General features: G+C 45.0%; 1 protein-coding gene across 1 annotated transcript in view; it reads right to left on the bottom strand.

Moving 5' to 3' along the window:
• The window catches only part of GPATCH2 (G-patch domain containing 2), a 146,429-nt gene that overhangs the window by 51,850 nt on the left and 80,188 nt on the right, over positions 1-14,391 (bottom strand). The window lies entirely within an intron of this gene.

Here is a 14,391-nt window from a genome sequence, read left to right as displayed (position 1 = left end):
TTTGTAGACAATTTTAAGTGTGCACAATACATACGGCAAGCAAAATACCAGTTTTCAAACTCTGGAATCATTAAAAAGATGTCTAACTTGAAGATATTAATCAGTTGTGCCCCATGTATATAAACGGGAAAAGCCACCTTTTAATGTAAATGCTAAACTCAAACCAGATTTAAAGAGTTCAAGAGCACAATTCTTTGCATATTTACACAGAATTAAATCCCACTGTGATTAATAGGGCTTACTGCTAGGAGAGTGTTACAGAATTGCAGCCCAGGTCTGTCCTGCAAAGCAGGTATTCTCTGGGTATTTGGGTAGCCTGGAGAGGCAATAATCCATTTTTTTCATTTCTCCAGAGCGCCTCCTTTTCTATATCTTTCTCCTACAACTACCTTCAACAGCACAGCTCTACTCCACCCCTCTGCCAATATATTGAATTGGCAGCTGGAGTGAGACATTTCCAAAACCTATGTTAATATGCAACTCAAAGTGTTTTGAGTACTATGTTAAGGAAACTGTTAGGCAATGACCATGACCAAGTATTTTCTGATATGGAATTGACAGAACAATTGAATGGAACCCCAGTATTGCAGCAATATAATCAGCAAATTGCAAGGGATGGGATGCTACCTATGGCCACGGTCTTTTTGCTGCACAGTTTGCCCAGGATTCCTAGAGTTGATGAAGGACAGCAGCAAACAAACAGCATACCATGGTCCCTATAAAAGCACTGTTCAGTTGACAGCATTATTCCTCTTCTATTACAATCATATTATTTAAAATGAAAGGAAGTCCAAAGACATAATTGTGTGAAAACAAATATTGTGTCCCAAACAACAAGGAAGTTTCACAAATTTCAGAAATTCTAGTAAATTCAAATTATAAATGTAAAATGGTGATTGCTACCAAGATTACAGTCCTTGAGAAGATAACAGAAGTCTGAAAAGTTGTTATGTGGTACATCATGCTCACTGCAGAATTTGTAAGCACAGTCATAGAAAGCCACATGGTACATTAGTCACTACTTTAAAAACTTTAAAATGCACACTTTCAAGTAAGCCAAACAGCAGGAAGACAAATAACCAGAGTGAACATATGATGATTTATGGACACAATTTCATTCTTTAATCCACTAATAGTGCAATCCTATGTGTATCTACTCAAAAGCAAGTCCCATTGGGTTTGATAGGACTCACTCTCAGGTTAGTGTGTTACAAGATTACAGTCAAGGCAAATTTGCTACAAAACCTTGAGCATACAACAGGATTGTATGTGCCCCATAAACAGTTTTTTGTAGCATTTGTCAACCAATGTATGCAGAAAACTGAATCAAGAGTAGATATAAGTAGTGCATCTTTCCATCCCTCAGGTCACACATGCTACACTTGTTTTGGGAAAATGTCAACATGCATTTTATTAGGGCTGAAGATTTATATAGTGTAGCGTAGGTATCTGGCTTACTGAGATCAGATATCATGCTAAACTGTGATAAAGGCATGGTCTAGCATTAACATCATGAGCCTCAGGGCTTATATGCCCTGCTGCTCCCCTCCCCCCACACATCCTATGCATGTTCCTCATTTAAAACAATTCAGGGTTTGTTGCTACAGCCAAATATGGCAAATCCTGATGTATTCTAATCACAGTATATGAATAAGCTAGGCTAGGAGTGTCAAATATAAAGCCCATGGAAGCTCTTTATCTGGTCCATGTGATAACTGATTGTTCTTGGGATAACTGAGCTGGGAATGATCTGCAAAGTGATGCCTAGGCAGCAATAAGAGTTGAAAGACAAAAAGCAGCAGCCAGCCTTTCTCTTTTTCTCTGTTGTCTAATCTCTGTCATGCCTGCTGGAGCCAGGCAAGGTGTGCAGATCACTGATAGGAGTGATGACTTTAAGGAAGACAGTAACTTAGGGTCAGGTTGTGGTGACTGAAGGAGGCAACATTAGAGGGTGAATGCTGGTCAAGAGAGGACTAGAGAGTGTGAGTGGTGCGGTCATTGCACAGTTAAGTCAGACTGGCCATTGTCCATTTTAAGACGACAGTGGTTATATACTGTCTTATATACAGCAGGGCCTAGGAGAGGGGGGTAAAGGGTATAATTTGTGCTCAGGCCCAGGGTCAAAAAGGGGATCCAGGAGCCAAAGAAGGGGGCCCAGAAATTTCCTGGGATCTTACATTTTCCTATCTAATCAGACTTGTTGCCTGCACGGGATGCTAGGGACACTACCAGGAGTGAGCGGCTGCAGCTACTGGCAAGCCAGGTATACTGGGCTGAGGAATGCATACATGACACTCCTTAACACAGCGTCCAATCTGGGAGGAAACGGGGAGATTTGTACTTATCGTGAATCCCCCTTCTCAGTGGTCTCCATGTCTCCCTAAGTCCTTACAAGTGGGTAGCTCCTTCCTCTCAGGTAGGTAGGCCAGAGTCCTTTGGACTTCTTGAGGGGAGGGGCTGTCTGGACTCCCCAGAATGTCCAAGCTTGAAGAACCCCTCCCAAGTGAGATGTATTCGGATGCCAGATAACTCGTGTCCCTCCGAATGGTACTGTAGTTGAGGTCGTCTGCTGTGGCGTACTACATTGCATGTCAGCTTAGGGGATAAGCACCTGGAATGGGTTCAGGTGGCGCGAGGTCCTATCCTAGTTCCATTGTTACTCTGCGTTGCTCTAGGCCCCCCTGACCCTACAGCTCTAGTTATGACTACTTCTCTCTTTTTTTTTTGTATGGTTGCGAGGGTGAGAGGACTAATTAGGACATGGAGATCACTGAGAAGGGGGATTCACGGTAAGTACAAATCTCCCCGTTCTCCAGTGGGATCTCCATGTCCGTCTTAGTCCTTACAAGTGGGATGTGCCCAAGCTGTGCTCCTCAAGGGTGGGAGCTGCCGTAAGTCTATAGTGCTACGCTCTGGAGGACGCACCTTGCGAAGGCTACGTCCCCAGAGGCGAAGGTGTCGATCTTGTAGTGCTTGATGAAGGTGTTAGGCAAGCTCCAGGTAACTGCCCTGTACACTGCCTCCAGGCAGGGGTGAGCCCTGAATGCTGCTGAGATGGCGGCTCCCCTGAGAAAGTGAGCCACTATGCCCCTAGGGGGTTCCTTGCTGAATGCCCTGTAGGCATCAGCTATGGCCTCTCTAACCCATCTGGAAACAGTGGAGGGAGACACCTTCCTGCCTTGGTCACTGGGTCTGTATGATACGAACAAGGCCTCTGAGCGCCTGTGGGTGGAGGTCCTGGAGAGATAAAAACTCACGGCCCAACGAGTGTCGAGGGCATGCGAGGTGACTCTTCTCCAAGTTGATGAGGAACCAGTGGTTCTGGAGACATTGGATGGTCTGGTGCAGGTGTAGGGCGCCCTCCTCTGGCAAGGCAGATCTCAGAAGGACGTCGTCCAGGTACGGAAAAGTGGCCACGCCCCTTGTGCGCAAGTGCGCAATCAGTACAAGGAGGATTTTGGTGAAGGCCCTTGGTGCTGAAGATAGGCTGAAAGGGAGTGCCCTGTACTGATGGTGCTGGTTCTGGTAGCAGAACCTGAGGTAGCGGCGGTGGACGGGCAATATAGGCAAGTGCAGGTACGCCTCCTGGAGGTCCAGCGAGGTCATGTAGCTGTGCCTTCTGATGGACATCAGGATGGAGCTTAGGGGCTCCATCTTGAATTTCTGTTGTCGCATCCATCTGTTGAGCCACTTGAGGTCGAGGATGGCTCTGGTGCAGCCGGATCTCTTCGGCACTGTGAAAAGGTGGGAGTATACCCCGGCTCCCTGCTCTCTTGGAACTGGTTTGATGGCCCCAACCTATAGGAGGTGTTGGATTGCCTCGAGTGTCTTGCCATGCTTTAGCGAGCACTTGGGTCTGGGGACCTGTAGAAACTGGTTGGGGGGAGTCACACGGAGTTCCAGGGAATACCCCTAGCAGATGGTGTCCCGCACTCACTGGTTGGTGGTCACCTCGTCCCATCTGTCCACGAAGTGTTGCAGCCTTCTGCCGACGATGTGGGGCGAGGATGGTTGGTCGTCATTGAGACTTTGGGCCCTTTGTGCCAAAGAGCTGGGGCTGCTGTCCTCTGGGCTTGTGGGCTGGCCGTCTTAGGTGTCAGACGGGCCTTTGACTTCTGAAAGGGGCTGCCGAGGATGAGGTAATGGGTTGAGAGCTCCTTGAAGGCCGAAAGGGCCGGCGCTGGGACCACTGGGTGTGCCTTGGGTTCCTCTCCCTGGTGGGCAGTACCCTCTTCTTTCCCCTGGACTCCACCAGTAGCGGGTCCAGGGCGTCCCCGAACAACTTGGCTCCCTGGAAGGGGAGGCTGGAGACCCTGGCGTGTGAGGTTGCATCCACGTCCCAGATATGCAGCCAGGTGCTGCGGTGCGTGGTAACTCCTGCGGCCCTAGCCCTGGCTGAGAACTGCAGGGCATCTGCTGTGGCGTCTGCTAGGAAGGCAGCAGCTGAGGCCATCTTTCTGATATCCGAGCAAGCCCTGGAGTGTAGCTTGTGGGTCTTGCCTTGAATCCCCTTCTGGTGGCTAGTTCTACCTTCTCGTCAGTGTGGTCCCTTGGGAGACTGTCACTGACTGTGGGGAGGACGGCTGAGGATCCCAGCGCCGCTACTGGGGCGTCTACTAGGGGTGACTTGAGGCGGGCCATGACCTCTAGGGCAGGTTGTAGAACCTGGTGGAAGGCTTGCTGGAGCCCCTGCTCCTATTTTGGTTATTCCACTCCTTGTCCACCAGTTGTTGGAAGAAAGGAGGGAAGGGAAACCATTGGGGGGTTTCCTGCTGGTTTGGGAAGACTGTTGGGGACCCCCACTTGGTCACTGGCCCAGCATCATCGGGGCACTTGGACTGCAGGTCTAGCACCTGAACCACCCCTGAGATTAGCTTGTTAAACTGCTCAATGTAGAAGAGGTGGGGCTTGTGTGTCTCAGCCTTGTCCCCTAATATTTCTCCCTCCTCCACAGATGAGGCGTGGGAGCTTCCTTAGCCCTGCTCCTGGAGGTGGCTGTGTTTGGGGGTGGCACTATGCACGGATGACGTCCGGCTCCTCTTGAAGAGAGGGAGTGTGGGTTCATCTTCGTCCTCCTCTTTCTCCTCCTTTGGGGTAGAAGCTGAGAGTTCCGTGGTTGGATGCTCTGGGGTGCCCCCCCATGGTTGCTGGTGTGCCTCCATGGCAGAACTGATGATGGCCTGGACCATGTCCTGGATGGCCCTGGAGAGCTCTCCCCAGTCTAAGGTGCTGAGCCCCGCACAGGGAGTGTGCGCATCAGGGGCCTCGTTGGGGGTGGCCATGTGTGAGGGGGGTGTCCACCAGTTCGGGGGGGCTCACCACTTCTCCAAAGTCTGGTCCAGTCATGGGCTGGCACCCGCGCACGTGGTCCTCTCCTCCGCTGCTCTCCTGCTGCGGCTGGAGGCGGCTCAAGTGGCTGGACAGCCCCTGCTGCCGCTGCAAGCCTGCCTCTGCCACCCTTGCCCCACTTGGGGGGCTGGTCTTCACGCTCTTTGGGCGCTAATCCAAGATGGTGCCCACCAACCGCATGGCGCCCTGGAACAATGGGGAGGGAAGGAGGAAGCTCCGCGTCCCCACTGCTGCTGGGGGAAAGCAGCTCTAGAGGCTGGCTGCGGCTGCAGCGCTCACTGGCGAACCTGCCTCGCCCTTGCCAGGTGTGTGTGGGGGTGTGTGAGTGGCTGGAGACGCGGGAGCGCCTGCTGGGTGTGCGGCTGCTGCCGCTTGAGCATTTGTTGTCAGCAAAGGGGGGGCTGCCCTGGGGTCAGATAAGGGCAGCCCAGGTGCTCCCGCGTTGCGCGGCTGCCTTGGGTCAAGCGAAGGCAGCCCAGAAAGCGGGCCCAGTTAGCTGCTGCCTCTCGGCAGAGGCACAGAGCTCAGGTGCAGAAGGGCACAAAATTCAGAAATAGATTTGGCTGCCTTGCTCTAAAGCAGGCAGCCACGCGGGAGTCTCCAGGCAGGCTGCTGGTAAAACAAAGGAAAAATTTCTTAAAGGGACAGCAGCCAGTATTGCCTGTTGGAAGGCTGGAGAGTTAGGGAAAAGGTAAAAAGAAAAAAATAAAATACCTTCTTCACTTCTCCAGTGGGGGGGGGGGGGTTCAGCAGAGCTGAACCCAGCTCTGTCCTGCTTCTCCGAAAGGCTAGGCCAGTCTGGGGAGTCCAGGCAGCCCCTCCCCTCAGGAAGTCCAAAATACTCTGGCCTGCCTACCTGAGAGGGAGGAGCTACCCACTTGTAAGGACTAAGATGGACATGAAGATCCCACTGGAGAACTGACCTGCTACAGTAGCTCTTTGGCTTACGGATCTGCTTACCATGAAGGTACTGCTTACCATGAGTGTACAGGAGCTCAGGGACACAGCTGTGGAGTTACAGCTGCTGCAGAAGTACATTTTGGTACACACAGGACACTTTCCATTCCAGAGTAAGCCTAAATACAATGATGCCAATTTTCTAAATGATTTTCTATATTTAAAAGATTTTAGGGAGACTTAAGAGTATGTTTGGTTTTCCATATTACTGTATCTAGTTGTCAACGCCACATGGGTAAGTAGATGTGGGCTATAAAGACTTTTCCAGATGTCTCCACCTTCCCCCCCCACTTGTTTCACCCCTCCCTGCCCCCATTCTACTTGCGGGTAACCACCCTCCCCAACTCTGTTTCACCCCTCTCCTTTTGCAAAAGGATCCAAAGAAAACTTTGTACCCCCTGATAAAATTCCTCTCAGAGGCCCTGCTGTTCAGGCTGTTAATTGCTCCGCATGGTAGGGGAAAAACATGAGAGGGGGAAAACACTGCTTGGCAGAAGAGGTGCTGCTGAATGGGTGGCCTGCATATAATTGGCCTCCCTCATATCTTGAAAATATGATTAAGATTTGCATATTTTCATCCCCTTGCGCATGAGTCCAAGGCTCATGCTTGTAATGCTAAACCATGGTTTTGTGTGACGTCCGAACTTGCTTACCTTGTTACAACTGGATATATTAACACATAATCTAATGGTATGTTTTGCACACTGCAAGCAAAAAATTCTCATCCTTTTCCAAAATACACCATCATCTAAGTTCATTGAAGTAAAAATTACAGGATTTTTCTTCAAGAACAAACATAGATATGATAAAATTATCAGAAAAACAAACATTTTTATACCTTACTTACAACAGAATATTGTCACCCTCTCTCTGGACAAGTGTATAGACTTTGAAATTTTAAGGAATCTGGAAATAACATTGTAACTTTTATGACTGACTGATTAAAACGTTAACAATCCAACAGTTACTTTAATGCTGGAGGTAAACATTTGGTTGAGCTCTTGAGCTGCATCCTGCATTAATCTCAAAATGAGGTTTTCATGCTATTCCAGTGGGTATCCCTGAAATATAGTAATCCATTTTCTACACTGTGGCTATAAGAAAAGCCGACTGTGCCTATGTCATGCTTTGTTAGAGGTTCATGATCACATTATCTCATGGTGGACCTGACACTTTTATTCAGTTTACAGTATGTTCTGTGTACAGGCAACTTATTTCCTTTGCCAGAGCTGCTGACAACCTTTTCCACACTATATTAATCTTGTTTACTGACTTTATCTTGGTACAACTATCAGAAAACTGAACTTTTTATCTCAGGGAGAAAATAAACAACGTGTTGACAGAAGCAGAAGCTATTTTCTGGGCTAAAATTGGTTGTTTACCTCCAGCCATACTTATGGAAAAATGTTTTTAAATCTCCAGTTCACTCAAAAATACATAATCTATAATTTAATAAATGTGGAAATTCCATGGAAATGTCCCAGATACATTGGAAGGGATAAGGAAAATAGGAATACTGAACAAAATACAATTTGTAGCTAATTTACACATAAATATAAGCATGTTTTATCTGTTCAAGTTCAAATTTTTTCAACATACCAACCAGAGGGAGAGGGCAATCAGAAGGTTTTCATTGTCATAATTGATAACAGGTACTGTTGTAATCCCCTTCCTAGACAGTGGTGAGTGATGAAGGTGAAAACTGCTTAGGAAAGTGAAGGATCAAGCTGAAGCCCTCCCTGCTGCTACCTACCCCAAACAATTCCCCTTGATGTGTCAGTAAGGGTACCTATGCAACTTCCTGACTGGCCAACGTAAGATGCACTAAAGTGCATAGGCATTCATGGCAGGGGTTGTGTTTTTTTAATTGTTATGCAAGCATTTGGAAATAAACCGGTTTCAAATGTGCCTCACCTGTGTGAAAGCACCACAACATTAAATGCTAAAATAACATGGTTAGTCTTTAAGGTGCTACAAGAATCTTTGTTGTGTTTGCTGCACAGCTACTCCTCTAGAAGTTGTCACCATGGACCAAGTTACTGTGAGAGCAAAATGGATGATGATGTGAAAAAAACATTATTTGCACATAGAAAAAAGAAAATTTTATGTTTTATGTTTAAAAAGAAAAAGAGAGGTAGCAAAAAATGTGGTAAAATGTTGCAGAATATACTTAATTGTTTATTCCAAGAAGAGAAGTATCAATGACTTCAAAAATCAAATAATTGACCATCAATTCTTTCTTTTAGGGAGAATGCAAAAAAACACTCCCTGCCATTCCCTCCAAAATAAACAAACAAAAAACCCCAAACTCATTTGCAAAATGTTTATGAGACTAAAGAAATATCTAAAAACATCTGAACACTAGATAGCAAAGGATTCTAGAAAAAAAATGTACAACGGCTATGATCAAACGGATTCTTTTCATTCTTTGTTATTTTAAGGTTTAGTCAGAGTAAGAGAAGTATGCTGTGAAGCACAGACAAAATGGGAGGTTACAAAAACAACTATTGGCAAGGCCAGACCAGCAACTGTGATGTGTTTAGAGTGAGTATATACAAACCTAAAAGGGAAAAACATATTGTCAAGCTAGTGTCCAGCTTTATGTAGCACTCTATGAGTGGCCTCTACTGGCTGATCAAGGGCTATATAAGTCACCTTGCCATTTGTACTTATAACAGTTTAACAAAATATAAAGATATTTCTTTAGATAAGGGGCTTATTTCATTTATTAACATGGAAAATTTATGCACTCCAAAAAGAGCATTGAGACGGTGAGAATAATACATTTCTATAATACTAAGAAATGAACAAGATAATTACAGAAATATAAAGAGTATATACACAACCCGTAACTTCTATTTTGCTTCAGGATAACAATTTGTTGTTGCAAATTCAGGACAGTAGTGATCACTAAATTCATTCTAGCATAATTAAAAAAAATCAATTTCCCCATAATTTCGGGTCTAATCTTAGTCCAATGTCTTCATTATTAATTGCAATAAAGAACACTATAGTAAAGTTTACAAAGGCTGTAAACCACATACCTTTTAAATCAACAACAAAATTCCTGCTAGTAGCTATTGACAGGAAAGTGGCTATTATGTGCTCAGGAAAAAAGAGATACACACCAAAAAAACGACTTATTAAAACGATGCATTTCAAAAAAATCTAAACATGTTTTCTTATTTCAGGAAAGTAAGGGATTGAGGCTGCAATCTTAACCAACTTTCCAGGGCAATGCAACTCCAAGATAAGGGAACAAACACTGCCTTACCTTGAGGAGCCCTCCGTGACTGCCCCCCAAACTGCAGGATCCCCCACTGGCACAGCTATGCCAGTGCTGGAAAGTTGGTTAGGACTGCACCCTGAGGGTGATCTTTTGCACTCCAATCCCCCCTCTCCCAAAAGTCATAGGTGAATGGTGTGAAGGCATTCTTTGTTCACCTTGCTTTGGTTGGCTTGGTGTGATGGGATGGATCTCTTGAAAGATGAATCAAGTGCAAGATATTCCAATAGCCTGCCCATTGAGACTACAAGGTTCAATAGCTTTTCAGAACTCTCTTAGGAGGGTTACTGATTGACAACAACTACGGTGTGAATGGCCTTGTTGACCTCTGGAAGTTGCCCCTGGTGATCTTTCATATCTCAGCATCACAGCTCACAACGAGCAGTGAGACTACCAGTGTGACTAGGAGTGAGAACAAAGGATGGAAAACTTGTACTAAATCTGGCTGAACACAGATGACTTTCTGCAAAGCGTTGAACACATTAGTGAAGGTGTGCCACTGATAAATGCCCATAACACATTTGCAGAAAGATCCAAATTGGGAGTTGCTGTTAGAGACGAATCTATACTGGAATTGCCATAAATGACAGCATGTCATAATTGCTTGGATTCATTTCAGTCAGTTTCCCTCCAAGATGAAGAATTTGTTCCTCTCAAGAATGTGATCTGACATATCCTTAAAAGCATCATTAAATAAGTAAGACCCCTTCAGCTACCATCTTGTATCCTGCTTGACATATATGGACAAGAGTTAAGAGTGTGGAAGAGGCCTTCGCCCACTCAGATACCAGTTTTAGAAGCTGCAGCCAATGCAGCTGAATGACTTCTAGCAGCAAGAACACCTCCACCTTGGTCTTGTGTGACCAATTCCCATCTAAGCCTTATTTAAAGTACTGATTTTAAACTTTAGAGCCCTAAACAATCTAGCTCCCATGTATGTCAGGGAGAACACCTGCATGAAGGTTCTTACCCCATACCAAACATCCAGATCCAAGCTGGAAGTTTCCTGTTAGAGTTTCCTGAACACCTGATAAGAGTAGAGCTTGCTCAGCAGTGGCCCTCTCTTAGGAACTCTCATAACCCCCCACCTCCCACTTTAAGCCACCTAAAAGCCATTTATAAAGAAAAAGAAAATTGCCAGGATGAGTTCTTGCCAAATATAAAAAAAATGCATTTGAGTACAGAATGAAAGAATTTACGCAATACTGCTTACAGTTATCACTTAAAACTTGTAACTGAAATTCAGAGCACAGTCAAGCATTATAGGTGGAGCTTTGGTATCTGTGAGGGATCCCTTCTTGGACGCCCCCCCCCCCGGGAATACCAAAAGTCACAGATAAGCAAATCTGCAATTTTTGGTCCCTTAAGCCCTCTGAAGGAAACCAGAGATGTGCTCCAGTCCCCTCAGGAGGGCTTTCAGAAGCCTGCAGAGGCTGTGTGCATCCACCTGCAGCCTCTGGAGGCTTCAGAATGGTTCTTAGAGCTAGATAAACACATCTTTCAGTTTCTTGAGGGAAACTGGAAGTGATGTGGGGCTCTGTTATGCTATATGCCCCAGGGCTGCAGAGAATTTACAGGCTGGATAGAAGAAGGCAAAGCCCTGATAACTTGACCTGCATACATACAATGTAAAAGCACTATTGCATCATGGGAGTGGCTGATGTATTACCATATCACCAGACATGTCACCAGATGGTGAGTCAAAGGATTACCAGACTGTAGCCCGCCTCTCATTGGCCAGTGCCAGTACATATTGCAGCCTGTGCAAGCTGCTGTGTTGGAGATGATAAGTGGAGTGTCAGTGGGAAGCTACATTGGTGAGGTTGGTGATCGGAATATCGAGAAAGAGAGCTATCTGTGCTGTTTGCTTGCAAAACTGCCTTTGAACTATAAATATCTTGTACATACTTCGAGTAAAGGAACATCTGGTGGTGGAGCACTGCCCTGTGCCTCGTTTTTTTCCGGGAGCACTTGCCTGACCTTGGGTCTCTGGAGCTGCGGTGTCGGCTGCGTACTGCAACAGGCTCAGATGGGGCCGAGTATGGCTCCGTGTTGAGCCAGTTTCATGGATGTAAAATCCACGGAAAAACATGCTCCACCTGTACTTTATTCATTTACAATGTTAACCAAACAATTCATAAGCACAGAACATAAGAATGCCATCTAAACCATACAATACTATATTTCAGTGGTTCTTACATATTTAGCACTGCGACCCACTTTTTAGAATGAGAATCTGTCAGGACCCACCGGAAGTGATGTCATGACTGGAAGGGACATCATCAAGAAGGAACATTTTTAACAATCCTAGGCTGCAATCCTACCCACACTTACCCAGGAGTAAGTCCCATTTACTATCATTGTTAAAAGAATATACATAGTAGCCTGTTAAAAGTGCAGGTCTGTAACATTTCCCCAGATGCATTCACTTACCAGAGAAGCATAAATTCTAATATATCAAAAATAAAATATTGAAATTAATGGAGACCCACCTGAAATTGGCTCGCAACCCACCTAGTGGGTCCCGACCTACAGTTTGATAAACACTGCTATATATTTATTATGCATTTCTATCCTGTCTTTCAGTTCTGAAAGAGCTATTGAAGTTCATAATACTTCAATACTAAGACAATTAAGATATTGTTATATAACAAAACCAAGAAAACAACTAAGGGCGTATTCCTAACCCCTTTTGTCAGTGCTTTCCAGCACCGACATAAGGGCAATGCAGCTCTGAGGCAAGGGAACAAGCATTCCCTTACTTTGAGGAGGCCTCTGTGATTGACATGCAACTGCAGGATGCAGCACATGTCCCATTGGTACCGCTATGCCAGTGTTGGAAAGTACTGACATAAGGGGTTAGGACTGCGCCCTAATTGTGCTCTATGTTACATTCAATTGAGCTTTTGTTGATAGGGAAGGTCACAGAAGGCCAGGTCACTCAGAAGGGGGATTAGGAATGTCCTAGGCCCAGTCCTTCCACTGGCCCCCCTTTCCCTTCCGCACCCTAGAACACCCACGCCGGCGGCCTGCCACTGGCACAAACTTACCCTGCAGTAATGCCATGGACAACACCTTAACCCAAACCTCTGTCCAACCTCCCACTGTGATTTCAGGTAGATACAGAAAAGCATAGAGGCAAGATGTGGGGACTCCTTAGGTCAAAGCCCAAGGGGTTGAACAGCATCACCTTCTGGAATCTACTCTCTAGGTAGAAGCAAACTGACTTAATTTGGTGCCCCCTACTCTCATCCCATCATTACATCCCTACATCTGACTGAAATGGAATGGACTATGTAACACTGGGTGAAACTGAAATTATAACAAAGGACCCAATCCTATCCAACTTTCCAGAGTCAATGCAGTTTCAAATGCAGCCTTAGGTAAGGCTTACCTTCCTTCCCTTACCTAAAGGAAGCCTCCATGACTGCCCTTCCTCACTGCAGGATGCAGCACATGCCCTGTTGGGACATCTGCATCTGTGCTGGAAAGCTGGCTAGGGTTGGACCCTAAGTGCTACAAGAAGGAGCAGAGAATGGAGAAAATTTAAGCTAAATTTAAAAATGATATATTGAATGTTTTTATAATATTGTAAAATAATTATATAATCAGTAAAGAACTAATTTATATTTTTAACATTTATTGGGAGACTTAAACTATTTTACTGCCAAGATATTTTGACAAATAGTTATTTATGGTGGTGATGCAGTGCCCACTTATATGGATATGGCCTTACTGATTTCAATGGAGCGATATCACTATAAAGTATCAGCAAATTACACAAAGATAGTTAAATCTTTAAAGCGCTTAGAATTTTGAAGGAGATGCACTTATATTACAATTACTGCCTTGCATACTGATCCTAAACAAATTTATTCTGAAATAAGTTCCATTGTTTTCAGTTGCAGTTACTTTCAAGTAAGCATGCTCAAGAGTGTCTTGCTCTCTTGTTCAGTATGGGATTATGCACTTGATTCTATCATTCCCTTAATTGCACCCTATTAAGGAGAATGTTGTCAGACCTAAATGACTAATGATGCCAAAAGGTGACTGTAGTTGTAAGAAATATTATTTTGCCGACACATAGCATGGTACTCTGGGATATTTCTAGCCTTATTTCAGAATTCTACTTTGTTTCAGAATTCAGTCCCATTATCTTGACTGCTCAAAATTGTTCACAGGGTTATCTAGCTGACATATAAGATAACCCTCCATCTCACTAGACACCACTGGGATATGACATACTGACCCACAGTAAGCCTTGATTATTAGCCTGAAATATATACCACACAAAAAGGGAACTCTAGCTGAAGAATGGTTTTAAAGAAATTATTTTTTAAAAATATACCTCGTATATGATGGAAAGATTTAAGATGTGAAGCAATCAATTTACTAGAAAATTTTAAATATGAACAAATCTTATATGCATACACCATGATCCTTAAGAAATGTACACATACTGATTTTGATGGAACCTACTTCAAAATAAGTTTGTTTAGGAGCCTTAAACATTTTACCAAGATGCATGAAAATCCATTTCAGGGCAAACAGGAAGTGGCTGTGGCAAGGGGTGCTTTTCTGAAGTTTCAACTGGTGTGCCAATGCAGCTCTTTCTGAGGGATGAAGATCTGGCCAGTGTAACACAAGCATTGGTGTCAACCAGGCTGGGTCATTGCTATGTGCTCTACAAAGGGCCACACTAAAGACTGGCTGCTAGCACAAAATGCTGTGGCATGGGTCCTTGTGAGCAGAAGGGTACATATTACTCTGATCCTACATGACTTCATTGGTTGCCAGGA

The sequence above is a fragment of the Tiliqua scincoides genome, chromosome 1 (genome assembly GCF_035046505.1).
Source record: "Tiliqua scincoides isolate rTilSci1 chromosome 1, rTilSci1.hap2, whole genome shotgun sequence".
Taxonomy (NCBI): domain Eukaryota; kingdom Metazoa; phylum Chordata; class Lepidosauria; order Squamata; family Scincidae; genus Tiliqua; species Tiliqua scincoides.
The sequence above is the reverse complement of the archived record's forward strand: the minus strand, read 5'-3'. Positions and strand labels throughout refer to the sequence as shown.